The following is a 27,352-nucleotide window of genomic DNA, read 5'->3' as shown; positions in this document are numbered from 1 at the left end:
TAACAAATGCAAGATATAGCATGGGCTATCTCCGCAAGGAAACTTCAGATGTGCAAAAGTCATGGCTTTTTCATCTTCGGGGAGGCAGGGGAACAGGAATATGTGTTTGTTTTGCGAATTTGAGCTCTATCTGCATTGGGCACTTTTCATGCTCTAAGCAGTTTTTCCTAACAAATGCAAGATATAGCATGGGCTATCTTCGCATGGAAACTTCAGATGTGCAAAAGTCATGGTTTTTTAGTCTTCGGGGAGGCAGGGGAACAGGAATATGTGTTTGTTTTTCGAATTTGAGCTCTTTCTGCAATGGGCACTTATCATACTATAAGCAGTTTTTTCTAACAAATGCAAGATATAGCATGGGCAATCTCCGCAAGGAAACATCAGATCTGCAAAAGTCATGGTTTTTTTGTCTTCGGGGAGGCAGGGGAACAGGAATATGTGTTTGTTTTGCGAATTTGAGCTCTATCTGCAATGGGCACTTTTCATGCTATAAGCAGTTTTTCCTAACAAATGCAAGATATAGCATGGGCTCTCTCCGCAAGGAAACATCATATCTGCAAAACTCATGGTTCTTTGGTGTTCAGTGAGCCGGGGGAACATGAATACGTGTTTGTTTTTCGAATTTGAGCTCTTTCTGCTATGGGCACTTTTCATGCTCTAAGCAGTTTTTCCTAACAAATGCAAGATATAGCATGGGATATCTCCGCAAGGAAACTTCAGATCTGCAAAACTCATGGTTTTTTGGTGTTCAGTCAGCCGGGGGAACATGAATACGTGTTTGTTTTTCGAATTTGAGCTCTTTCTGCTATGGGCACTTTTCATGCTCTAAGCAGTTTTTCCTAACAAATGCAAGATATAGCATGGGATATCTCCGCAAGGAAACTTCAGATCTGCAAAAGTCATGGTTTTTTGGTGTTCAGTCAGCCGGGGGAACATGAATACGTGTTTGTTTTTCGAATTTGAGCTCTTTCTGCAATGGGCACTTTTCATGCTCTAAGCAGTTTTTCCTAACAAATGCAAGATATAGCATGGGCTATCTTCGCATGGAAACTTCAGATGTGCAAAAGTCATGGTTTTTTAGTCTTCGGGGAGGCAGGGGAACAGGAATATGTGTTTGTTTTTCGAATTTGAGCTCTTTCTGCAATGGGCACTTATCATACTATAAGCAGTTTTTTCTAACAAATGCAAGATATAGCATGGGCAATCTCCGCAAGGAAACATCAGATCTGCAAAAGTCATGGTTTTTTTGTCTTCGGGGAGGCAGGGGAACAGGAATATGTGTTTGTTTTGCGAATTTGAGCTCTATCTGCAATGGGCACTTTTCATGCTCTAAGCAGTTTTTCCTAACAAATGCAAGATATAGCATGGGCTCTCTCCGCAAGGAAACTTCAGATCTGCAAAACTCATGGTTTTTTGGTGTTCAGTCAGCCGGGGGAACATGAATACGTGTTTGTTTTTCGAATTTGAGCTCTTTCTGCTATGGGCACTTTTCATGCTCTAAGCAGTTTTTCCTAACAAATGCAAGATATAGCATGGGATATCTCCGCAAGGAAACTTCAGATCTGCAAAAGTCATGGTTTTTTGGTGTTCAGTCAGCCGGGGGAACATGAATACGTGTTTGTTTTTCGAATTTGAGCTCTTTCTGCAATGGGCACTTTTCATGCTCTAAGCAGTTTTTCCTAACAAATGCAAGATATAGCATGGGCTATCTTCGCATGGAAACTTCAGATGTGCAAAAGTCATGGTTTTTTAGTCTTCGGGGAGGCAGGGGAACAGGAATATGTGTTTGTTTTTCGAATTTGAGCTCTTTCTGCAATGGGCACTTTTCATACTATAAGCAGTTTTTCCTAACAAATGCAAGATATAGCATGGGCAATCTCCGCAAGGAAACATCAGATCTGCAATAGTCATGGTTTTTTTTTGTCTTCGGGGAGGCAGGGGAACAGGAATATGTGTTTGTTTTGCGAATTTGAGCTCTATCTGCAATGGGCACTTTTCATGCTATAAGCAGTTTTTCCTAACAAATGCAAGATATAACATGGGCTCTTTCCGCAAGGAAACTTCAGATGTGCAAAAGTCATGGTTTTTTCATCTTCGGGGAGGCAGTTGAACAGGAATATGTGTTTGTTTTGCGAATTTGAGCTCTATCTGCATTGGGCACTTTTCATGCTATAAGCAGTTTTTCCTAACAAATGCAAGATATAACATGGGCTATCTCCGCAAGGAAACTTCAGATGTGCAAAAGTCATGGCTTTTTCGTCTTCGGGGAGGCAGGGGAACAGGAATATGTGTTTGTTTTGCGAATTTGAGCTCTATCTGCATTGGGCACTTTTCATACTATAAGCAGTTTTTCCTAACAAATGCAAGATATAGCATGGGCAATCTCCGCAAGGAAACATCAGATCTGCAAAAGTCATGGTTTTTTTGTCTTCGGGGAGGCAGGGGAACAGGAATATGTGTTTGTTTTTAGAATTTGAGCTCTTTCTGCAATGGGCACTTTTCATACTATAAGCAGTTTTTTCTAACAAATGCAAGATATAGCATGGGCAATCTCCGCAAGGAAACATCAGATCTGCAAAAGTCATGGTTTTTTTGTCTTCGGGGAGGCAGGGGAACAGGAATATGTGTTTGTTTTGCGAATTTGAGCTCTATCTGCAATGGGCACTTTTCATGCTATAAGCAGTTTTTCCTAACAAATGCAAGATATAGCATGGGCTCTCTCCGCAAGGAAACATCATATCTGCAAAACTCATGGTTCTTTGGTGTTCAGTGAGCCGGGGGAACATGAATACGTGTTTGTTTTTCGAATTTGAGCTCTTTCTGCTATGGGCACTTTTCATGCTCTAAGCAGTTTTTCCTAACAAATGCAAGATATAGCATGGGATATCTCCGCAAGGAAACTTCAGATCTGCAAAACTCATGGTTTTTTGGTGTTCAGTCAGCCGGGGGAACATGAATACGTGTTTGTTTTTCGAATTTGAGCTCTTTCTGCTATGGGCACTTTTCATGCTCTAAGCAGTTTTTCCTAACAAATGCAAGATATAGCATGGGATATCTCCGCAAGGAAACTTCAGATCTGCAAAAGTCATGGTTTTTTGGTGTTCAGTGAGCCGGGGGAACATGAATACGTGTTTGTTTTTCGAATTTGAGCTCTTTCTGCAATGGGCACTTTTCATGCTCTAAGCAGTTTTTCCTAACAAATGCAAGATATAGCATGGGCTATCTTCGCATGCAAACTTCAGATGTGCAAAAGTCATGGTTTTTTAGTCTTCGGGGAGGCAGGGGAACAGGAATATGTGTTTGTTTTTCGAATTTGAGCTCTTTCTGCAATGGGCACTTTTCATACTATAAGCAGTTTTTCCTAACAAATGCAAGATATAGCATGGGCAATCTCCGCAAGGAAACATCAGATCTGCAAAAGTCATGGTTTTTTTGTCTTCGGGGAGGCAGGGGAACAGGAATATGTGTTTGTTTTTCGAATTTGAGCTCTTTCTGCAATGGGCACTTTTCATACTATAAGCAGTTTTTTCTAACAAATGCAAGATATAGCATGGGCAATCTCCGCAAGGAAACATCAGATCTGCAAAAGTCATGGTTTTTTTGTCTTCGGGGAGGCAGGGGAACAGGAATATGTGTTTGTTTTGCGAATTTGAGCTCTATCTGCAATGGGCACTTTTCATGCTATAAGCAGTTTTTCCTAACAAATGCAAGATATAGCATGGGCTCTCTCCGCAAGGAAACATCATATCTGCAAAACTCATGGTTCTTTGGTGTTCAGTGAGCCGGGGGAACATGAATACGTGTTTGTTTTTCGAATTTGAGCTCTTTCTGCTATGGGCACTTTTCATGCTCTAAGCAGTTTTTCCTAACAAATGCAAGATATAGCATGGGATATCTCCGCAAGGAAACTTCAGATCTGCAAAACTCATGGTTTTTTGGTGTTCAGTCAGCCGGGGGAACATGAATACGTGTTTGTTTTTCGAATTTGAGCTCTTTCTGCTATGGGCACTTTTCATGCTCTAAGCAGTTTTTCCTAACAAATGCAAGATATAGCATGGGATATCTCCGCAAGGAAACTTCAGATCTGCAAAAGTCATGGTTTTTTGGTGTTCAGTGAGCCGGGGGAACATGAATACGTGTTTGTTTTTCGAATTTGAGCTCTTTCTGCAATGGGCACTTTTCATGCTCTAAGCAGTTTTTCCTAACAAATGCAAGATATAGCATGGGCTATCTTCGCATGCAAACTTCAGATGTGCAAAAGTCATGGTTTTTTAGTCTTCGGGGAGGCAGGGGAACAGGAATATGTGTTTGTTTTTCGAATTTGAGCTCTTTCTGCAATGGGCACTTTTCATACTATAAGCAGTTTTTCCTAACAAATGCAAGATATAGCATGGGCAATCTCCGCAAGGAAACATCAGATCTGCAAAAGTCATGGTTTTTTTTGTCTTCGGGGAGGCAGGGGAACAGGAATATGTTTGTTTTGCGAATTTGAGCTCTATCTGCAATGGGCACTTTTCATGCTATAAGCAGTTTTTCCTAACAAATGCAAGATATAGCATGGGCTCTCTCCGCAAGGAAACTTCAGATGTGCAAAAGTCATGGCTTTTTCATCTTCGGGGAGGCAGGGGAACAGGAATATGTGTTTGTTTTGCGAATTTGAGCTCTATCTGCATTGGGCACTTTTCATGCTCTAAGCAGTTTTTCTTAACAAATGCAAGATATAGCATGGGCTATCTTCGCATGGAAACTTCAGATGTGCAAAAGTCATGGTTTTTTAGTCTTCGGGGAGGCAGGGGAACAGGAATATGTGTTTGTTTTTCAAATTTGAGCTCTTTCTGCAATGGGCACTTTTCATACTATAAGCAGTTTTTCCTAACAAATGCAAGATATAGCATGGGCAATCTCCGCAAGGAAACATCAGATCTGCAAAAGTCATGGTTTTTTTGTCTTCGGGGAGGCAGGGGAACAGGAATATGTGTTTGTTTTGCAAATTTGAGCTCTATCTGCAATGGGCACTTTTCATGCTATAAGCAGTTTTTCCTAACAAATGCAAGATATAACATGGGCTCTCTCCGCAAGGAAACATCAGATCTGCAAAACTCATGGTTTTTTGGTGTTCAGTGAGCCGGGGGAACATGAATACGTGTTTGTTTTTCGAATTTGAGCTCTTTCTGCAATGGGCACTTTTCATGCTCTAACCAGTTTTTCCTAACAAATGCAAGATATAGCATGGGCTATCTCCGCAAGGAAACTTCACATCTGCAAAAGTCATGGTTTTTTGGTCTTTGGGGAGGCAGGGGAACAGGAATATGTGTTTGTTTTTCGAATTTGAGCTCTTTCTGCAATGGGCACTTTTTATACTATAAGCAGTTTTTCCTAACAAATGCGGGATATAGCATGGACTATCTCCGCAAGGAAACTTCAGATGTGCAAAAGTCATGGTTTTTTCATCTTCGGGGAGGAAGGGGAACAGGAATATGTGTTTGTTTTGCGAATTTGAGCTCTATCTGCATTGGGCACTTTTCATGCTCTAAGCAGTTTTTCCTAACAAATGCAAGATATAACATGGGCTATCTCCGCAAGGAAACTTCACATCTGCAAAAGTCATGGTTTTTTGGTCTTTGGGGAGGCAGGGGAACAGGAATATGTGTTTGTTTTTCGAATTTGAGCTCTTTCTGCAATGGACACTTTTCATACTATAAGCAGTTTTTCCTAACAAATGCGGGATATAGCATGGTCTATCTCCGCAAGGAAACTTCAGATCTGCAAAAGTCATGGTTTTTTCATCTTCGGGGAGGCAGGGGAACAGGAATATGTGTTTGTTTTGCGAATTTGAGCTCTATCTGCATTGGGCACTTTTCATGCTATAAGCAGTTTTTCCTAACAAATGCAAGATATAACATGGTCTATCTCCGGAAGGAGACATCAGATCTGCAAAACTCATGGTTTTTTGGTGTTCAGTCAGCCGGGGGAACATGAATACGTGTTTGTTTTTCGAATTTGAGCTCTTTCTGCTATGGGCACTTTTCATGCTCTAAGCAGTTTTTCCTAACAAATGCAAGATATAGCATGGGATATCTCCGCAAGGAAACTTCAGATCTGCAAAAGTCATGGTTTTTTGGTGTTCAGTCAGCCGGGGGAACATGAATACGTGTTTGTTTTTCGAATTTGAGCTCTTTCTGCAATGGGCACTTTTCATGCTCTAAGCAGTTTTTCCTAACAAATGCAAGATATAGCATGGGCTATCTTCGCATGGAAACTTCAGATGTGCAAAAGTCATGGTTTTTTAGTCTTCGGGGAGGCAGGGGAACAGGAATATGTGTTTGTTTTTCGAATTTGAGCTCTTTCTGCAATGGGCACTTTTCATACTATAAGCAGTTTTTCCTAACAAATGCAAGATATAGCATGGGCAATCTCCGCAAGGAAACATCAGATCTGCAAAAGTCATGGTTTTTTTGTCTTCGGGGAGGCAGGGGAACAGGAATATGTGTTTGTTTTGCGAATTTGAGCTCTATCTGCAATGGGCACTTTTCATGCTATAAGCAGTTTTTCCTAACAAATGCAAGATATAACATGGGCTATCTCCGCAAGGAAACTTCATATCTACAAAAGTCATGGTTTTTTGGTCTTTGGGGAGGCAGGGGAACAGGAATATGTGTTTGTTTTTCGAATTTGAGCTCTTTCTGCAATGGGCACTTTTCATACTATAAGCGGTTTTTCCTAACAAATGCGGGATATAGCATGGGCTCTCTCCGCAAGGAAACATCAGATCTGCAAAACTCATGGTTTTTTGGTGTTCAGTGAGCCGGGGGAACATGAATACGTGTTTGTTTTTCGAATTTGAGCTCTTTCTGCAATGGGCACTTTTCATGCTCTAAGCAGTTTTTCCTAACAAATGCAAGATATAGCATGGGCTATCTCCGCAAGGAAACTTCAGATGTGCAAAAGTCATGGTTTTTTCATCTTCGGGGAGGCAGGGGAACAGGAATATGTGTTTGTTTTGCGAATTTGAGCTCTATCTGCATTGGCCACTTTTCATGCTCTAAGCAGTTTTTCCTAACAAATGCAAGATATAGCATGGGCTATCTTCGCATGGAAACTTCAGATGTGCAAAAGTCATGGTTTTTTAGTCTTCGGTTAGGCAGGGGAACAGGAATATGTGTTTGTTTTTCGAATTTGAGCTCTTTCTGCAATGGGCACTTTTCATACTATAAGCAGTTTTTCCTAACAAATGCAAGATATAGCATGGGCAATCTCCGCAAGGAAACATCAGATCTGCAAAAGTCATGGTTTTTTTTGTCTTCGGGGAGGCAGGGGAACAGGAATATGTGTTTGTTTTGCGAATTTGAGCTCTATCTGCAATTGGCACTTTTCATGCTATAAGCAGTTTTTCCTAACAAATGCAAGATATAACATGGGCTCTCTCCGCAAGGAAACATCAGATCTGCAAAACTCATGGTTTTTTGGTGTTCAGTGAGCCGGGGGAACATGAATACGTGTTTGTTTTTCGAATTTGAGCTCTTTCTGCAATGGGCACTTTTCATGCTCTAAGCAGTTTTTCCTAACAAATGCAAAATATAGCATGGGCTATCTCCGCAAGGAAACTTCACATCTGCAAAAGTCATGGTTTTTTGGTCTTTGGGGAGGCAGGGGAACAGGAATATGTGTTTGTTTTTCGAATTTGAGCTCTTTCTGCAATGGGCACTTTTCATACTATAAGCAGTTTTTCCTAACAAATGCGGGATATAGCATGGGCTATCTCCGCAAGGAAACTTCAGATCTGCAAAAGTCATGGTTTTTTCATCTTCGGGGAGGAAGGGGAACAGGAATATGTGTTTGTTTTGCGTTGAGCTCTATCTGCATTGGGCACTTTTCATGCTCTAAGCAGTTTTTCCTAACAAATGCAAGATATAACATGGGCTATCTCCGCAAGGAAACTTCACATCTGCAAAAGTCATGGTTTTTTGGTCTTTGGGGAGGCAGGGGAACAGGAATATGTGTTTGTTTTTCGAATTTGAGCTCTTTCTGCAATGGACACTTTTCATACTATAAGCAGTTTTTCCTAACAAATGCGGGATATAGCATGGTCTATCTCCGCAAGGAAACTTCAGATCTGCAAAAGTCATGGTTTTTTCATCTTCGGGGAGGCAGGGGAACAGGAATATGTGTTTGTTTTGCGAATTTGAGCTCTATCTGCATTGGGCACTTTTCATGCTATAAGCAGTTTTTCCTAACAAATGCAAGATATAACATGGTCTATCTCCGGAAGGAGACATCAGATCTGCAAAACTCATGGTTTTTTGGTGTTCAGTCAGCCGGGGGAACATGAATACGTGTTTGTTTTTCGAATTTGAGCTCTTTCTGCTATGGGCACTTTTCATGCTCTAAGCAGTTTTTCCTAACAAATGCAAGATATAGCATGGGATATCTCCGCAAGGAAACTTCAGATCTGCAAAAGTCATGGTTTTTTGGTGTTCAGTCAGCCGGGGGAACATGAATACGTGTTTTTTTTTCGAATTTGAGCTCTTTCTGCAATGGGCACTTTTCATGCTCTAAGCAGTTTTTCCTAACAAATGCAAGATATAGCATGGGCTATCTTCGCATGGAAACTTCAGATGTGCAAAAGTCATGGTTTTTTAGTCTTCGGGGAGGCAGGGGAACAGGAATATGTGTTTGTTTTGCGAATTTGAGCTCTATCTGCAATGGGCACTTTTCATGCTATAAGCAGTTTTTCCTAACAAATGCAAGATATAACATGGGCTCTTTCCGCAAGGAAACTTCAGATGTGCAAAAGTCATGGTTTTTTCATCTTCGGGGAGGCAGTTGAACAGGAATATGTGTTTGTTTTGCGAATTTGAGCTCTATCTGCATTGGGCACTTTTCATGCTATAAGCAGTTTTTCCTAACAAATGCAAGATATAACATGGGCTATCTCCGCAAGGAAACTTCATATCTTCAAAAGTCATGGTTTTTTGGTCTTTGGGGAGGCAGGGGAACAGGAATATGTGTTTGTTTTTCGAATTTGAGCTCTTTCTGCAATGGGCACTTTTCATACTATAAGCGGTTTTTCCTAACAAATGCGGGATATAGCATGGGCTCTCTCCGCAAGGAAACATCAGATCTGCAAAACTCATGGTTTTTTGGTGTTCAGTGAGCCGGGGGAACATGAATACGTGTTTGTTTTTCGAATTTGAGCTCTTTCTGCAATGGGCACTTTTCATGCTCTAAGCAGTTTTTCCTAACAAATGCAAGATATAGCATGGGCTATCTCCGCAAGGAAACTTCAGATGTTCAAAAGTCATGGTTTTTTCATCTTCGGGGAGGCAGGGCAACAGGAATATGTGTTTGTTTTTTGAATTTGAGCTCTTTCTGCAATGGGCACTTTTCATACTATAAGCAGTTTTTCCTAACAAATGCAAGATATAGCATGGGCAATCTCCGCAAGGAAACATCAGATCTGCAAAAGTCATGGTTTTTTTGTCTTCGGGGAGGCAGGGGAACAGGAATATGTGTTTGTTTTGCGAATTTGAGCTCTATCTGCAATGGGCACTTTTCATGCTATAAGCAGTTTTTCCTAACAAATGCAAGATATAACATGGGCTCTCTCCGCAAGGAAACTTCACATCTGCAAAAGTCATGGTTTTTTGGTCTTTGGGGAGGCAGGGGAACAGGAATATGTGTTTGTTTTTCGAATTTGAGCTCTTTCTGCAATGGACACTTTTCATACTATAAGCAGTTTTTCCTAACAAATGCGGGATATAGCATGGTCTATCTTCGCATGGAAACTTCAGATGTGCAAAAGTCATGGTTTTTTAGTCTTCGGGGAGGCAGGGGAACAGGAATATGTGTTTGTTTTTCGAATTTGAGCTCTTTCTGCAATGGGCACTTTTCATACTATAAGCAGTTTTTCCTAACAAATGCAAGATATAGCATGGGCAATCTCCGCAAGGAAACTTCAGATGTGCAAAAGTCATGGTTTTTTCATCTTCGGGGAGGCAGTTGAACAGGAATATGTGTTTGTTTTGCGAATTTGAGCTCTATCTGCATTGGGCACTTTTCATGCTATAAGCAGTTTTTCCTAACAAATGCAAGATATAACATGGGCTCTCTCCGCAAGGAAACATCAGATCTGCAAAACTCATGGTTTTTTGGTGTTCAGTGAGCCGGGGGAACATGAATACGTGTTTGTTTTTCGAATTTGAGCTCTTTCTGCAATGGGCACTTTTCATGCTCTAAGCAGTTTTTCCTAACAAATGCAAGATATAGCATGGGCTATCTCCGCAAGGAAACTTCAGATGTGCAAAAGTCATGGCTTTTTCATCTTCGGGGAGGCAGGGGAACAGGAATATGTGTTTGTTTTGCGAATTTGAGCTCTATCTGCATTGGGCACTTTTCATGCTCTAAGCAGTTTTTCCTAACAAATGCAAGATATAGCATGGGCTATATTCGCATGGAAACTTCAGATGTGCAAAAGTCATGGTTTTTTAGTCTTCGGGGAGGCAGGGGAACAGGAATATGTGTTTGTTTTTCGAATTTGAGCTCTATCTGCATTGGGCACTTTTCATGCTATAAGCAGTTTTTCCTAACAAATGCAAGATATAACATGGGCTATCTCCGCAAGGAAACTTCATATCTTCAAAAGTCATGGTTTTTTTGTCTTCGGGGAGGCAGGGGAACAGGAATATGTGTTTGTTTTGCGAATTTGAGCTCTATCTGCAATGGGCACTTTTCATACTATAAGCGGTTTTTCCTAACAAATGCGGGATATAGCATGGGCTCTCTCCGCAAGGAAACATCAGATCTGCAAAACTCATGGTTTTTTGGTGTTCAGTGAGCCGGGGGAACATGAATACGTGTTTGTTTTTCGAATTTGAGCTCTTTCTGCAATGGGCACTTTTCATGCTCTAAGCAGTTTTTCCTAACAAATGCAAGATATAGCATGGGCTATCTCCGCAAGGAAACTTCAGATGTTCAAAAGTCATGGTTTTTTCATCTTCGGGGAGGCAGGGCAACAGGAATATGTGTTTGTTTTTTGAATTTGAGCTCTTTCTGCAATGGGCACTTTTCATACTATAAGCAGTTTTTCCTAACAAATGCAAGATATAGCATGGGCAATCTCCGCAAGGAAACATCAGATCTGCAAAAGTCATGGTTTTTTTGTCTTCGGGGAGGCAGGGGAACAGGAATATGTGTTTGTTTTGCGAATTTGAGCTCTATCTGCAATGGGCACTTTTCATGCTATAAGCAGTTTTTCCTAACAAATGCAAGATATAACATGGGCTCTCTCCGCAAGGAAACTTCACATCTGCAAAAGTCATGGTTTTTTGGTCTTTGGGGAGGCAGGGGAACAGGAATATGTGTTTGTTTTTCGAATTTGAGCTCTTTCTGCAATGGACACTTTTCATACTATAAGCAGTTTTTCCTAACAAATGCAAGATATAACATGGTCTATCTCCGGAAGGAGACATCAGATCTGCAAAACTCATGGTTTTTTGGTGTTCAGTCAGCCGGGGGAACATGAATACGTGTTCGTTTTTCGAATTTGAGCTCTTTCTGCAATGGGCACTTTTCATGCTCTAAGCAGTTTTTCCTAACAAATGCAAGATATAGCATGGGATATCTCCGCAAGGAAACTTCAGATCTGCAAAAGTCATGGTTTTTTGGTGTTCAGCCGGGGGAACATGAATACGTGTTTGTTTTTCGAATTTGAGCTCTTTCTGCAATGGGCACTTTTCATGCTCTAAGCAGTTTTTCCTAACAAATGCAAGATATAGCATGGGATATCTTCGCATGGAAACTTCAGATGTGCAAAAGTCATGGTTTTTTAGTCTTCGGGGAGGCAGGGGAACAGGAATATGTGTTTGTTTTTCGAATTTGAGCTCTTTCTGCAATGGGCACTTTTCATACTATAAGCAGTTTTTCCTAACAAATGCAAGATATAGCATGGGCAATCTCCGCAAGGAAACATCAGATCTGCAAAAGTCATGGTTTTTTTGTCTTCGGGGAGGCAGGGGAACAGGAATATGTGTTTGTTTTGCGAATTTGAGCTCTATCTGCAATGGGCACTTTTCATGCTATAAGCAGTTTTTCCTAACAAATGCAAGATATAACATGGGCTATCTCCGCAAGGAAACTTCATATCTACAAAAGTCATGGTTTTTTGGTCTTTGGGGAGGCAGGGGAACAGGAATATGTGTTTGTTTTTCGAATTTGAGCTCTTTCTTCAATGGGCACTTTTCATACTATAAGCGGTTTTTCCTAACAAATGCGGGATATAGCATGGGCTCTCTCCGCAAGGAAACATCAGATCTGCAAAACTCATGGTTTTTTGGTGTTCGGTGAGCCGGGGGAACATGAATACGTGTTTGTTTTTCGAATTTGAGCTCTTTCTGCAATGGGCACTTTTCATGCTCTAAGCAGTTTTTCCTAACAAATGCAAGATATAGCATGGGCTATCTCCGCAAGGAAACTTCAGATGTGCAAAAGTCATGGTTTTTTCTCTTCGGGGAGGCAGGGGAACAGGAATATGTGTTTGTTTTGCGAATTTGAGCTCTATCTGCATTGGCCACTTTTCATGCTCTAAGCAGTTTTTCCTAACAAATGCAAGATATAGCATGGGCTATCTTCGCATGGAAACTTCAGATGTGCAAAAGTCATGGTTTTTTAGTCTTCGGTTAGGCAGGGGAACAGGAATATGTGTTTGTTTTTCGAATTTGAGCTCTTTCTGCAATGGGCACTTTTCATACTATAAGCAGTTTTAACTAACAAATGCAAGATATAGCATGGGCAATCTCCGCAAGGAAACATCAGATCTGCAAAAGTCATGGTTTTTTTTGTCTTCGGGGAGGCAGGGGAACAGGAATATGTGTTTGTTTTGCGAATTTGAGCTCTATCTGCAATTGGCACTTTTCATGCTATAAGCAGTTTTTCCTAACAAATGCAAGATATAACATGGGCTCTCTCCGCAAGGAAACATCAGATCTGCAAAACTCATGGTTTTTTGGTGTTCAGTGAGCCGGGGGAACATGAATACGTGTTTGTTTTTCGAATTTGAGCTCTTTCTGCAATGGGCACTTTTCATGCTCTAAGCAGTTTTTCCTAACAAATGCAAGATATAGCATGGGCTATCTCCGCAAGGAAACTTCACATCTGCAAAAGTCATGGTTTTTTGGTCTTTGGGGAGGCAGGGGAACACGAATATGTGTTTGTTTTTCGAATTTGAGCTCTTTCTGCAATGGGCACTTTTCATACTATAAGCAGTTTTTCCTAACAAATGCGGGATATAGCATGGGCTATCTCCGCAAGGAAACTTCAGATCTGCAAAAGTCATGGTTTTTTCATCTTCGGGGAGGAAGGGGAACAGGAATATGTGTTTGTTTTGCGTTGAGCTCTATCTGCATTGGGCACTTTTCATGCTCTAAGCAGTTTTTCCTAACAAATGCAAGATATAACATGGGCTATCTCCGCAAGGAAACTTCACATCTGCAAAAGTCATGGTTTTTTGGTCTTTGGGGAGGCAGGGGAACAGGAATATGTGTTTGTTTTTCGAATTTGAGCTCTTTCTGCAATGGACACTTTTCATACTATAAGCAGTTTTTCCTAACAAATGCGGGATATAGCATGGTCTATCTCCGCAAGGAAACTTCAGATCTGCAAAAGTCATGGTTTTTTCATCTTCGGGGAGGCAGGGGAACAGGAATATGTGTTTGTTTTGCGAATTTGAGCTCTATCTGCATTGGGCACTTTTCATGCTATAAGCAGTTTTTCCTAACAAATGCAAGATATAACATGGTCTATCTCCGGAAGGAGACATCAGATCTGCAAAACTCATGGTTTTTTGGTGTTCAGTCAGCCGGGGGAACATGAATACGTGTTTGTTTTTCGAATTTGAGCTCTTTCTGCTATGGGCACTTTTCATGCTCTAAGCAGTTTTTCCTAACAAATGCAAGATATAGCATGGGATATCTCCGCAAGGAAACTTCAGATCTGCAAAAGTCATGGTTTTTTGGTGTTCAGTCAGCCGGGGGAACATGAATACGTGTTTTTTTTTCGAATTTGAGCTCTTTCTGCAATGGGCACTTTTCATGCTCTAAGCAGTTTTTCCTAACAAATGCAAGATATAGCATGGGCTATCTTCGCATGGAAACTTCAGATGTGCAAAAGTCATGGTTTTTTAGTCTTCGGGGAGGCAGGGGAACAGGAATATGTGTTTGTTTTGCGAATTTGAGCTCTATCTGCAATGGGCACTTTTCATGCTATAAGCAGTTTTTCCTAACAAATGCAAGATATAACATGGGCTCTCTCCGCAAGGAAACATCAGATCTGCAAAACTCATGGTTTTTTGGTGTTCAGTGAGCCGGGGGAACATGAATACGTGTTTGTTTTTCGAATTTGAGCTCTTTCTGCAATGGGCACTTTTCATGCTCTAAGCAGTTTTTCCTAACAAATGCAAGATATAGCATGGGCTATCTCCGCAAGGAAACTTCACATCTGCAAAAGTCATGGTTTTTTGGTCTTTGGGGAGGCAGGGGAACAGGAATATGTGTTTGTTTTTCGAATTTGAGCTCTTTCTGCAATGGGCACTTTTCATACTATAAGCAGTTTTTCCTAACAAATGCGGGATATAGCATGGACTATCTCCGCAAGGAAACTTCAGATGTGCAAAAGTCATGGTTTTTTCATCTTCGGGGAGGAAGGGGAACAGGAATATGTGTTTGTTTTGCGAATTTGAGCTCTATCTGCATTGGGCACTTTTCATGCTCTAAGCAGTTTTTCCTAACAAATGCAAGATATAACATGGGCTATCTCCGCAAGGAAACTTCACATCTGCAAAAGTCATGGTTTTTTGGTCTTTGGGGAGGCAGGGGAACAGGAATATGTGTTTGTTTTTCGAATTTGAGCTCTTTCTGCAATGGACACTTTTCATACTATAAGCAGTTTTTCCTAACAAATGCGGGATATAGCATGGTCTATCTCCGCAAGGAAACTTCAGATCTGCAAAAGTCATGGTTTTTTCATCTTCGGGGAGGCAGGGGAACAGGAATATGTGTTTGTTTTGCGAATTTGAGCTCTATCTGCATTGGGCACTTTTCATGCTATAAGCAGTTTTTCCTAACAAATGCAAGATATAACATGGTCTATCTCCGGAAGGAGACATCAGATCTGCAAAACTCATGGTTTTTTGGTGTTCAGTCAGCCGGGGGAACATGAATACGTGTTTGTTTTTCGAATTTGAGCTCTTTCTGCTATGGGCACTTTTCATGCTCTAAGCAGTTTTTCCTAACAAATGCAAGATATAGCATGGGATATCTCCGCAAGGAAACTTCAGATCTGCAAAAGTCATGGTTTTTTGGTGTTCAGTCAGCCGGGGGAACATGAATACGTGTTTGTTTTTCGAATTTGAGCTCTTTCTGCAATGGGCACTTTTCATGCTCTAAGCAGTTTTTCCTAACAAATGCAAGATATAGCATGGGCTATCTTCGCATGGAAACTTCAGATGTGCAAAAGTCATGGTTTTTTAGTCTTCGGGGAGGCAGGGGAACAGGAATATGTGTTTGTTTTTCGAATTTGAGCTCTTTCTGCAATGGGCACTTTTCATACTATAAGCAGTTTTTCCTAACAAATGCAAGATATAGCATGGGCAATCTCCGCAAGGAAACATCAGATCTGCAAAAGTCATGGTTTTTTTGTCTTCGGGGAGGCAGGGGAACAGGAATATGTGTTTGTTTTGCGAATTTGAGCTCTATCTGCAATGGGCACTTTTCATGCTATAAGCAGTTTTTCCTAACAAATGCAAGATATAACATGGGCTATCTCCGCAAGGAAACTTCATATCTACAAAAGTCATGGTTTTTTGGTCTTTGGGGAGGCAGGGGAACAGGAATATGTGTTTGTTTTTCGAATTTGAGCTCTTTCTGCAATGGGCACTTTTCATACTATAAGCGGTTTTTCCTAACAAATGCGGGATATAGCATGGGCTCTCTCCGCAAGGAAACATCAGATCTGCAAAACTCATGGTTTTTTGGTGTTCAGTGAGCCGGGGGAACATGAATACGTGTTTGTTTTTCGAATTTGAGCTCTTTCTGCAATGGGCACTTTTCATGCTCTAAGCAGTTTTTCCTAACAAATGCAAGATATAGCATGGGCTATCTCCGCAAGGAAACTTCAGATGTGCAAAAGTCATGGTTTTTTCATCTTCGGGGAGGCAGGGGAACAGGAATATGTGTTTGTTTTTCGAATTTGAGCTCTTTCTGCAATGGACACTTTTCATACTATAAGCAGTTTTTCCTAACAAATGCGGGATATAGCATGGTCTATCTTCGCATGGAAACTTCAGATGTGCAAAAGTCATGGTTTTTTAGTCTTCGGGGAGGCAGGGGAACAGGAATATGTGTTTGTTTTTCGAATTTGAGCTCTTTCTGCAATGGGCACTTTTCATACTATAAGCAGTTTTTCCTAACAAATGCAAGATATAGCATGGGCAATCTCCGCAAGGAAACTTCAGATGTGCAAAAGTCATGGTTTTTTCATCTTCGGGGAGGCAGTTGAACAGGAATATGTGTTTGTTTTGCGAATTTGAGCTCTATCTGCATTGGGCACTTTTCATGCTATAAGCAGTTTTTCCTAACAAATGCAAGATATAACATGGGCTCTCTCCGCAAGGAAACATCAGATCTGCAAAACTCATGGTTTTTTGGTGTTCAGTGAGCCGGGGGAACATGAATACGTGTTTGTTTTTCGAATTTGAGCTCTTTCTGCAATGGGCACTTTTCATGCTCTAAGCAGTTTTTCCTAACAAATGCAAGATATAGCATGGGCTATCTCCGCAAGGAAACTTCAGATGTGCAAAAGTCATGGCTTTTTCATCTTCGGGGAGGCAGGGGAACAGGAATATGTGTTTGTTTTGCGAATTTGAGCTCTATCTGCATTGGGCACTTTTCATGCTCTAAGCAGTTTTTCCTAACAAATGCAAGATATAGCATGGGCTATATTCGCATGGAAACTTCAGATGTGCAAAAGTCATGGTTTTTTAGTCTTCGGGGAGGCAGGGGAACAGGAATATGTGTTTGTTTTTCGAATTTGAGCTCTATCTGCATTGGGCACTTTTCATGCTATAAGCAGTTTTTCCTAACAAATGCAAGATATAACATGGGCTATCTCCGCAAGGAAACTTCATATCTTCAAAAGTCATGGTTTTTTTGTCTTCGGGGAGGCAGGGGAACAGGAATATGTGTTTGTTTTGCGAATTTGAGCTCTATCTGCAATGGGCACTTTTCATACTATAAGCGGTTTTTCCTAACAAATGCGGGATATAGCATGGGCTCTCTCCGCAAGGAAACATCAGATCTGCAAAACTCATGGTTTTTTGGTGTTCAGTGAGCCGGGGGAACATGAATACGTGTTTGTTTTTCGAATTTGAGCTCTTTCTGCAATGGGCACTTTTCATGCTCTAAGCAGTTTTTCCTAACAAATGCAAGATATAGCATGGGCTATCTCCGCAAGGAAACTTCAGATGTTCAAAAGTCATGGTTTTTTCATCTTCGGGGAGGCAGGGCAACAGGAATATGTGTTTGTTTTTTGAATTTGAGCTCTTTCTGCAATGGGCACTTTTCATACTATAAGCAGTTTTTCCTAACAAATGCAAGATATAGCATGGGCAATCTCCGCAAGGAAACATCAGATCTGCAAAAGTCATGGTTTTTTTGTCTTCGGGGAGGCAGGGGAACAGGAATATGTGTTTGTTTTGCGAATTTGAGCTCTATCTGCAATGGGCACTTTTCATGCTATAAGCAGTTTTTCCTAACAAATGCAAGATATAACATGGGCTCTCTCCGCAAGGAAACTTCACATCTGCAAAAGTCATGGTTTTTTGGTCTTTGGGGAGGCAGGGGAACAGGAATATGTGTTTGTTTTTCGAATTTGAGCTCTTTCTGCAATGGACACTTTTCATACTATAAGCAGTTTTTCCTAACAAATGCAAGATATAACATGGTCTATCTCCGGAAGGAGACATCAGATCTGCAAAACTCATGGTTTTTTGGTGTTCAGTCAGCCGGGGGAACATGAATACGTGTTCGTTTTTCGAATTTGAGCTCTTTCTGCAATGGGCACTTTTCATGCTCTAAGCAGTTTTTCCTAACAAATGCAAGATATAGCATGGGATATCTCCGCAAGGAAACTTCAGATCTGCAAAAGTCATGGTTTTTTGGTGTTCAGCCGGGGGAACATGAATACGTGTTTGTTTTTCGAATTTGAGCTCTTTCTGCAATGGGCACTTTTCATGCTCTAAGCAGTTTTTCCTAACAAATGCAAGATATAGCATGGGATATCTTCGCATGGAAACTTCAGATGTGCAAAAGTCATGGTTTTTTAGTCTTCGGGGAGGCAGGGGAACAGGAATATGTGTTTGTTTTTCGAATTTGAGCTCTTTCTGCAATGGGCACTTTTCATACTATAAGCAGTTTTTCCTAACAAATGCAAGATATAGCATGGGCAATCTCCGCAAGGAAACATCAGATCTGCAAAAGTCATGGTTTTTTTGTCTTCGGGGAGGCAGGGGAACAGGAATATGTGTTTGTTTTGCGAATTTGAGCTCTATCTGCAATGGGCACTTTTCATGCTATAAGCAGTTTTTCCTAACAAATGCAAGATATAACATGGGCTATCTCCGCAAGGAAACTTCATATCTACAAAAGTCATGGTTTTTTGGTCTTTGGGGAGGCAGGGGAACAGGAATATGTGTTTGTTTTTCGAATTTGAGCTCTTTCTTCAATGGGCACTTTTCATACTATAAGCGGTTTTTCCTAACAAATGCGGGATATAGCATGGGCTCTCTCCGCAAGGAAACATCAGATCTGCAAAACTCATGGTTTTTTGGTGTTCGGTGAGCCGGGGGAACATGAATACGTGTTTGTTTTTCGAATTTGAGCTCTTTCTGCAATGGGCACTTTTCATGCTCTAAGCAGTTTTTCCTAACAAATGCAAGATATAGCATGGGCTATCTCCGCAAGGAAACTTCAGATGTGCAAAAGTCATGGTTTTTTCTCTTCGGGGAGGCAGGGGAACAGGAATATGTGTTTGTTTTGCGAATTTGAGCTCTATCTGCATTGGCCACTTTTCATGCTCTAAGCAGTTTTTCCTAACAAATGCAAGATATAGCATGGGCTATCTTCGCATGGAAACTTCAGATGTGCAAAAGTCATGGTTTTTTAGTCTTCGGTTAGGCAGGGGAACAGGAATATGTGTTTGTTTTTCGAATTTGAGCTCTTTCTGCAATGGGCACTTTTCATACTATAAGCAGTTTTAACTAACAAATGCAAGATATAGCATGGGCAATCTCCGCAAGGAAACATCAGATCTGCAAAAGTCATGGTTTTTTTTGTCTTCGGGGAGGCAGGGGAACAGGAATATGTGTTTGTTTTGCGAATTTGAGCTCTATCTGCAATTGGCACTTTTCATGCTATAAGCAGTTTTTCCTAACAAATGCAAGATATAACATGGGCTCTCTCCGCAAGGAAACATCAGATCTGCAAAACTCATGGTTTTTTGGTGTTCAGTGAGCCGGGGGAACATGAATACGTGTTTGTTTTTCGAATTTGAGCTCTTTCTGCAATGGGCACTTTTCATGCTCTAAGCAGTTTTTCCTAACAAATGCAAGATATAGCATGGGCTATCTCCGCAAGGAAACTTCACATCTGCAAAAGTCATGGTTTTTTGGTCTTTGGGGAGGCAGGGGAACACGAATATGTGTTTGTTTTTCGAATTTGAGCTCTTTCTGCAATGGGCACTTTTCATACTATAAGCAGTTTTTCCTAACAAATGCGGGATATAGCATGGGCTATCTCCGCAAGGAAACTTCAGATCTGCAAAAGTCATGGTTTTTTCATCTTCGGGGAGGAAGGGGAACAGGAATATGTGTTTGTTTTGCGTTGAGCTCTATCTGCATTGGGCACTTTTCATGCTCTAAGCAGTTTTTCCTAACAAATGCAAGATATAACATGGGCTATCTCCGCAAGGAAACTTCACATCTGCAAAAGTCATGGTTTTTTGGTCTTTGGGGAGGCAGGGGAACAGGAATATGTGTTTGTTTTTCGAATTTGAGCTCTTTCTGCAATGGACACTTTTCATACTATAAGCAGTTTTTCCTAACAAATGCGGGATATAGCATGGTCTATCTCCGCAAGGAAACTTCAGATCTGCAAAAGTCATGGTTTTTTCATCTTCGGGGAGGCAGGGGAACAGGAATATGTGTTTGTTTTGCGAATTTGAGCTCTATCTGCATTGGGCACTTTTCATGCTATAAGCAGTTTTTCCTAACAAATGCAAGATATAACATGGTCTATCTCCGGAAGGAGACATCAGATCTGCAAAACTCATGGTTTTTTGGTGTTCAGTCAGCCGGGGGAACATGAATACGTGTTTGTTTTTCGAATTTGAGCTCTTTCTGCTATGGGCACTTTTCATGCTCTAAGCAGTTTTTCCTAACAAATGCAAGATATAGCATGGGATATCTCCGCAAGGAAACTTCAGATCTGCAAAAGTCATGGTTTTTTGGTGTTCAGTCAGCCGGGGGAACATGAATACGTGTTTTTTTTTCGAATTTGAGCTCTTTCTGCAATGGGCACTTTTCATGCTCTAAGCAGTTTTTCCTAACAAATGCAAGATATAGCATGGGCTATCTTCGCATGGAAACTTCAGATGTGCAAAAGTCATGGTTTTTTAGTCTTCGGGGAGGCAGGGGAACAGGAATATGTGTTTGTTTTGCGAATTTGAGCTCTATCTGCAATGGGCACTTTTCATGCTCTAAGCAGTTTTTCCTAACAAATGCAAGATATAACATGGGCTCTCTCCGCAAGGAAACATCAGATCTGCAAAACTCATGGTTTTTTGGTGTTCAGTGAGCCGGGGGAACATGAATACGTGTTTGTTTTTCGAATTTGAGCTCTTTCTGCAATGGGCACTTTTCATGCTCTAAGCAGTTTTTCCTAACAAATGCAAGATATAGCATGGGCTATCTCCGCAAGGAAACTTCACATCTGCAAAAGTCATGGTTTTTTGGTCTTTGGGGAGGCAGGGGAACAGGAATATGTGTTTGTTTTTCGAATTTGAGCTCTTTCTGCAATGGGCACTTTTCATACTATAAGCAGTTTTTCCTAACAAATGCGGGATATAGCATGGACTATCTCCGCAAGGAAACTTCAGATGTGCAAAAGTCATGGTTTTTTCATCTTCGGGGAGGAAGGGGAACAGGAATATGTGTTTGTTTTGCGAATTTGAGCTCTATCTGCATTGGGCACTTTTCATGCTCTAAGCAGTTTTTCCTAACAAATGCAAGATATAACATGGGCTATCTCCGCAAGGAAACTTCACATCTGCAAAAGTCATGGTTTTTTGGTCTTTGGGGAGGCAGGGGAACAGGAATATGTGTTTGTTTTTCGAATTTGAGCTCTTTCTGCAATGGACACTTTTCATACTATAAGCAGTTTTTCCTAACAAATGCGGGATATAGCATGGTCTATCTCCGCAAGGAAACTTCAGATCTGCAAAAGTCATGGTTTTTTCATCTTCGGGGAGGCAGGGGAACAGGAATATGTGTTTGTTTTGCGAATTTGAGCTCTATCTGCATTGGGCACTTTTCATGCTATAAGCAGTTTTTCCTAACAAATGCAAGATATAACATGGTCTATCTCCGGAAGGAGACATCAGATCTGCAAAACTCATGGTTTTTTGGTGTTCAGTCAGCCGGGGGAACATGAATACGTGTTTGTTTTTCGAATTTGAGCTCTTTCTGCTATGGGCACTTTTCATGCTCTAAGCAGTTTTTCCTAACAAATGCAAGATATAGCATGGGATATCTCCGCAAGGAAACTTCAGATCTGCAAAAGTCATGGTTTTTTGGTGTTCAGTCAGCCGGGGGAACATGAATACGTGTTTGTTTTTCGAATTTGAGCTCTTTCTGCAATGGGCACTTTTCATGCTCTAAGCAGTTTTTCCTAACAAATGCAAGATATAGCATGGGCTATCTTCGCATGGAAACTTCAGATGTGCAAAAGTCATGGTTTTTTAGTCTTCGGGGAGGCAGGGGAACAGGAATATGTGTTTGTTTTTCGAATTTGAGCTCTTTCTGCAATGGGCACTTTTCATACTATAAGCAGTTTTTCCTAACAAATGCAAGATATAGCATGGGCAATCTCCGCAAGGAAACATCAGATCTGCAAAAGTCATGGTTTTTTTGTCTTCGGGGAGGCAGGGGAACAGGAATATGTGTTTGTTTTGCGAATTTGAGCTCTATCTGCATTGGGCACTTTTCATGCTATAAGCAGTTTTTCCTAACAAATGCAAGATATAACATGGGCTATCTCCGCAAGGAAACTTCATATCTACAAAAGTCATGGTTTTTTGGTCTTTGGGGAGGCAGGGGAACAGGAATATGTGTTTGTTTTGCGAATTTGAGCTCTATCTGCATTGGGCACTTTTCATGCTATAAGCAGTTTTTCCTAACAAATGCAAGATATAACATGGGCTCTCTCCGCAAGGAAACATCAGATCTGCAAAACTCATGGTTTTTTGGTGTTCAGTGAGCCGGGGGAACATGAATACGTGTTTGTTTTTCGAATTTGAGCTCTTTCTGCAATGGGCACTTTTCATGCTCTAAGCAGTTTTTCCTAACAAATGCAAGATATAGCATGGGCTATCTCCGCAAGGAAACTTCACATCTGCAAAAGTCATGGTTTTTTGGTCTTTGGGGAGGCAGGGGAACAGGAATATGTGTTTGTTTTTCGAATTTGAGCTCTTTCTGCAATGGGCACTTTTCATACTATAAGCAGTTTTTCCTAACAAATGCGGGATATAGCATGGACTATCTCCGCAAGGAAACTTCAGATGTGCAAAAGTCATGGCTTTTTCATCTTCGGGGAGGCAGGGGAACAGGAATATGTGTTTGTTTTGCGAATTTGACCTCTATCTGCATTGGGCACTTTTCATGCTCTAAGCAGTTTTTCCTAACAAATGCAAGATATAGCATGGGCAATCTCCGCAAGGAAACATCAGATCTGCAAAAGTCATGGTTTTTTTGTCTTCGGGGAGGCAGGGGAACAGGAATATGTGTTTGTTTTGCGAATTTGAGCTCTATCTGCATTGGGCACTTTTCATGCTATAAGCAGTTTTTCCTAACAAATGCAAGATATAACATGGGCTCACTCTGCAAGGAAACATCAGATCTGCAAAACTCATGGTTTTTTGGTGTTCAGTGAGCCGGGGGAACATGAATACGTGTTTGTTTTTCGAATTTGAGCTCTTTCTGCAATGGGCACTTTTCATACTATAATCAGTTTTTCCTAACAAATGCGGGATATAGCATGGTCTATCTCCGCAAGGAAACTTCAGATGTGCAAAAGTCATGGTTTTTTCATCTTCGGGGAGGAAGGGGAACAGGAATATGTGTTTGTTTTGCGAATTTGAGCTCTATCTGCATTGGGCACTTTTCATGCTCTAAGCAGTTTTTCCTAACAAATGCAAGATATAACATGGGCTATCTCCGCAAGGAAACTTCACATTTGCAAAAGTCATGGTTTTTTGGTCTTTGGGGAGGCAGGGGAACAGGAATATGTGTTTGTTTTTCGAATTTGAGCTCTTTCTGCAATGGACACTTTTCATACTATAAGCAGTTTTTCCTAACAAATGCGGGATATAGCATGGTCTATCTCCGCAAGGAAACTTCAGATCTGCAAAAGTCATGGTTTTTTCATCTTCGGGGAGGCAGGGGAACAGGAATATGTGTTTGTTTTGCGAATTTGAGCTCTATCTGCATTGGGCACTTTTCATGCTATAAGCAGTTTTTCCTAACAATGCAAGATATAACATGGGCTATCTCCAGAAGGAGACATCAGATCTGCAAAACTCATGGTTTTTTGGTGTTCAGTCAGCCGGGGGAACATGAATACGTGTTTGTTTTTCGAATTTGAGCTCTTTCTGCAATGGGCACTTTTCATGCTCTAAGCAGTTTTTCCTAACAAATGCAAGATATAGCATGGGCAATCTCCGCAAGGAAACATCAGATCTGCAAACGTCATGGTTTTTTTTGTCTTCGGGGAGGCAGGGGAACAGGAATATGTGTTTGTTTTGCGAATTTGAGCTCTATCTGCAATGGGCACTTTTCATGCTATAAGCAGTTTTTCCTAACAAATGCAAGATATAGCATGGGCTATCTTCGCATGGAAACTTCAGATGTGCAAAAGTCATGGTTTTTTAGTCTTCGGGGAGGCAGGGGAACAGGAATATGTGTTTGTTTTTCGAATTTGAGCTCTTTCTGCAATGGGCACTTTTCATGCTCTAAGCAGTTTTTCCAAACAAATGCAAGATATAGCATGGGCTATCTCCGCAAGGAAACTTCAGATGTGCAAAAGTCATGGTTTTTTCATCTTCGGGGAGGCAGAGGAACAGGAATATGTGTTTGTTTTGCGAATTTGAGCTCTATCTGCATTGGGCACTTTTCATGCTAAAAGCAGTTTTTCCTAACAAATGCAAGATATAACATGGGCTATCTCCGCAAGGAAACTTCATATCTGCAAAAGTCATGGTTTTTTGGTCTTTGGGGAGGCAGGGGAACAGGAATATGTGTTTGTTTTTCGAATTTGAGCTCTTTCTGCATTGGGCACTTTTCATACTATAAGCGGTTTTTCCTAACAAATGCGGGATATAGCATGGGCTCTCTCCGCAAGGAAACATCAGATCTGCAAAACAGATGGTTTTTTGGTGTTCAGTGAGCCGGGGGAACATGAATACGTGTTTGTTTTTCGAATTTGAGCTCTTTCTGCAATGGGCACTTTTCATGCTCTAAGCAGTTTTTCCTAACAAATGCAAGATATAGCATGGGCAATCTCCGCAAGGAAACATCAGATCTGCAAAAGTCATGGTTTTTTGTCTTCGGGGAGGCAGGGGAACAGGAATATGTGTTTGTTTTGCGAATTTGAGCTCTATCTGCAATGGGCACTTTTCATGCTATAAGCAGTTTTTCCTAACAAATGCAAGATATAGCATGGGCTATCTTCGCATGGAAACTTCAGATGTGCAAAAGTCATGGTTTTTTAGTCTTCGGGGAGGCAGGGGAACAGGAATATGTGTTTGTTTTTCGAATTTGAGCTCTTTCTGCAATGGGCACTTTTCATACTATAAGCAGTTTTTCCTAACAAATGCAAGATATAGCATGGGCAATCTCCGCAAGGAAACATCAGATCTGCAAAAGTCATGGTTTTTTTGTCTTCGGGGAGGCAGGGGAACAGGAATATGTGTTTGTTTTGCGAATTTGAGCTCTATCTGCAATGGGCACTTTTCATGCTATAAGCAGTTTTTCCTAACAAATGCAAGATATAACATGGGCTATCTCCGCAAGGAAACTTCATATCTGCAAAAGTCATGGTTTTTTGGTCTTTGGGGAGGCAGGGGAACAGGAATATGTGTTTGTTTTTCGAATTTGAGCTCTTTCTGCAATGGGCACTTTTCATACTATAAGCGGTTTTTCCTAACAAATGCGGGATATAGCATGGGCTCTCTCCGCAAGGAAACATCAGATCTGCAAAACTCATGGTTTTTTGGTGTTCAGTGAGCCGGGGGAACATGAATACGTGTTTGTTTTTCGAATTTGAGCTCTATCTGCAATGGGCACTTTTCATGCTCTAAGCAGTTTTTCCTAACAAATGCAAGATATAGCATGGGCTATCTCCGCAAGGAAACTTCAGATGTGCAAACGTCATGGTTTTTTCATCTTCGGGGAGGCAGGGGAACAGGAATATGTGTTTGTTTTGCGAATTTGAGCTCTATCTGCATTGGGCACTTTTCATGCTATAAGCAGTTTTTCCTAACAAATGCAAGATATAACATGGGCTATCTCCGCAAGGAAACTTCATATCTGCAAAAGTCATGGTTTTTTGGTCTTTGGGGAGGCAGGGGAACAGGAATATGTGTTTGTTTTTCGAATTTGAGCTCTTTCTGCAATGGGCACTTTTCATACTATAAGCGGTTTTTCCTAACAAATGCAAGATATAGCATGGGATATCTCCGCAAGGAAACTTCAGATCTGCAAAACTCATGGTTTTTTGGTGTTCAGTGAGCCGGAGGAACATGAATACGTGTTTGTTTTTCGAATTTGAGCTCTTTCTGCAATGGGCACTTTTCATGCTCTAAGCAGTTTTTCCTAACAAATGCAAGATATAGCATGGGCTATCTCCGCAAGGAAACTTCAGATGTGCAAAAGTCATGGTTTTTTAGTCTTCGGGGAGGCAGGGGAATAGGAATATGTGTTTATTTTTCGAATTTGAGCTCTTTCTGCAATGGGCACTTTTCATACTATAAGCAGTTTTTCCTAACAAATGCAAGATATAGCATGGGATATCTCCGCAAGGAAACTTCAGATCTGCAAAAGTCATGGTTTTTTTGTCTTCGGGGAGGCAGGGGAACATGAATATGTGTTTGTTTTGCGAATTTGAGCTCTATCTGCAATGGGCACTTTTCATGCTATAAGCAGTTTTTACTAACAAATGCAAGATATAACATGGGCTCTCTCCGCAAGGAAACATCAGATCTGCAAAACCCATGGTTTTTTTGTGTTCAGTGAGCCGGGGGAACATGAATATGTGTTTGTTTTTCGAATTTGAGCTCTATCTGCAATGGGCACTTTTCATGCTCTAAGCAGTTTTTCCTAACAAATGCAAGATATAGCATGGGCTATCTCCGCAAGGAAACTTCAGATGTGCAAAAGTCATGGCTTTTTCATCTTCGGGGAGGCAGGGGAACAGGAATATGTGTTTGTTTTGCGAATTTGAGCTCTATCTGCATTGGGCACTTTTCATGCTATAAGCAGTTTTTCCTAACAAATGCAAGATATAACATGGGCTATCTCCGCAAGGAAACTTCACATCTGCAAAAGTCATGGTTTTTTGGTCTTTCGGGAGGCAGGGGAACAGGAATATGTGTTTGTTTTTCGAATTTGAGCTCTTTCTGCAATGGGCACTTTTCATACTATAAGCAGTTTTTCCTAACAAATGCGGGATATAGCATGGGCTATCTCCGCAAGGAAACTTCAGATCTGCAAAAGTCATGGTTTTTTCATCTTCGGGGAGGCAGGGGAACAGGAATATGTGTTTGTTTTTCGAATTTGAGCTCTATCTGCATTGGGCACTTTTCATGCTATAAGCCGTTTTTCCTAACAAATGCAAAATATAACATGGACTATCTCCGCAAGGAGACATCAGATCTGCAAAACTCATGGTTTTTTGGTGTTCAGTGAGCCGGGGGAACATGAATACGTGTTTGTTTTTCGAATTTGAGCTCTTTCTGCAATGGGCACTTTTCATGC

Source organism: Vipera ursinii (assembly GCF_947247035.1).
Source record: "Vipera ursinii genome assembly, chromosome: Z".
Classification (NCBI taxonomy): domain Eukaryota; kingdom Metazoa; phylum Chordata; class Lepidosauria; order Squamata; family Viperidae; genus Vipera; species Vipera ursinii.
Note: the sequence above shows the minus strand (reverse complement) of the source record.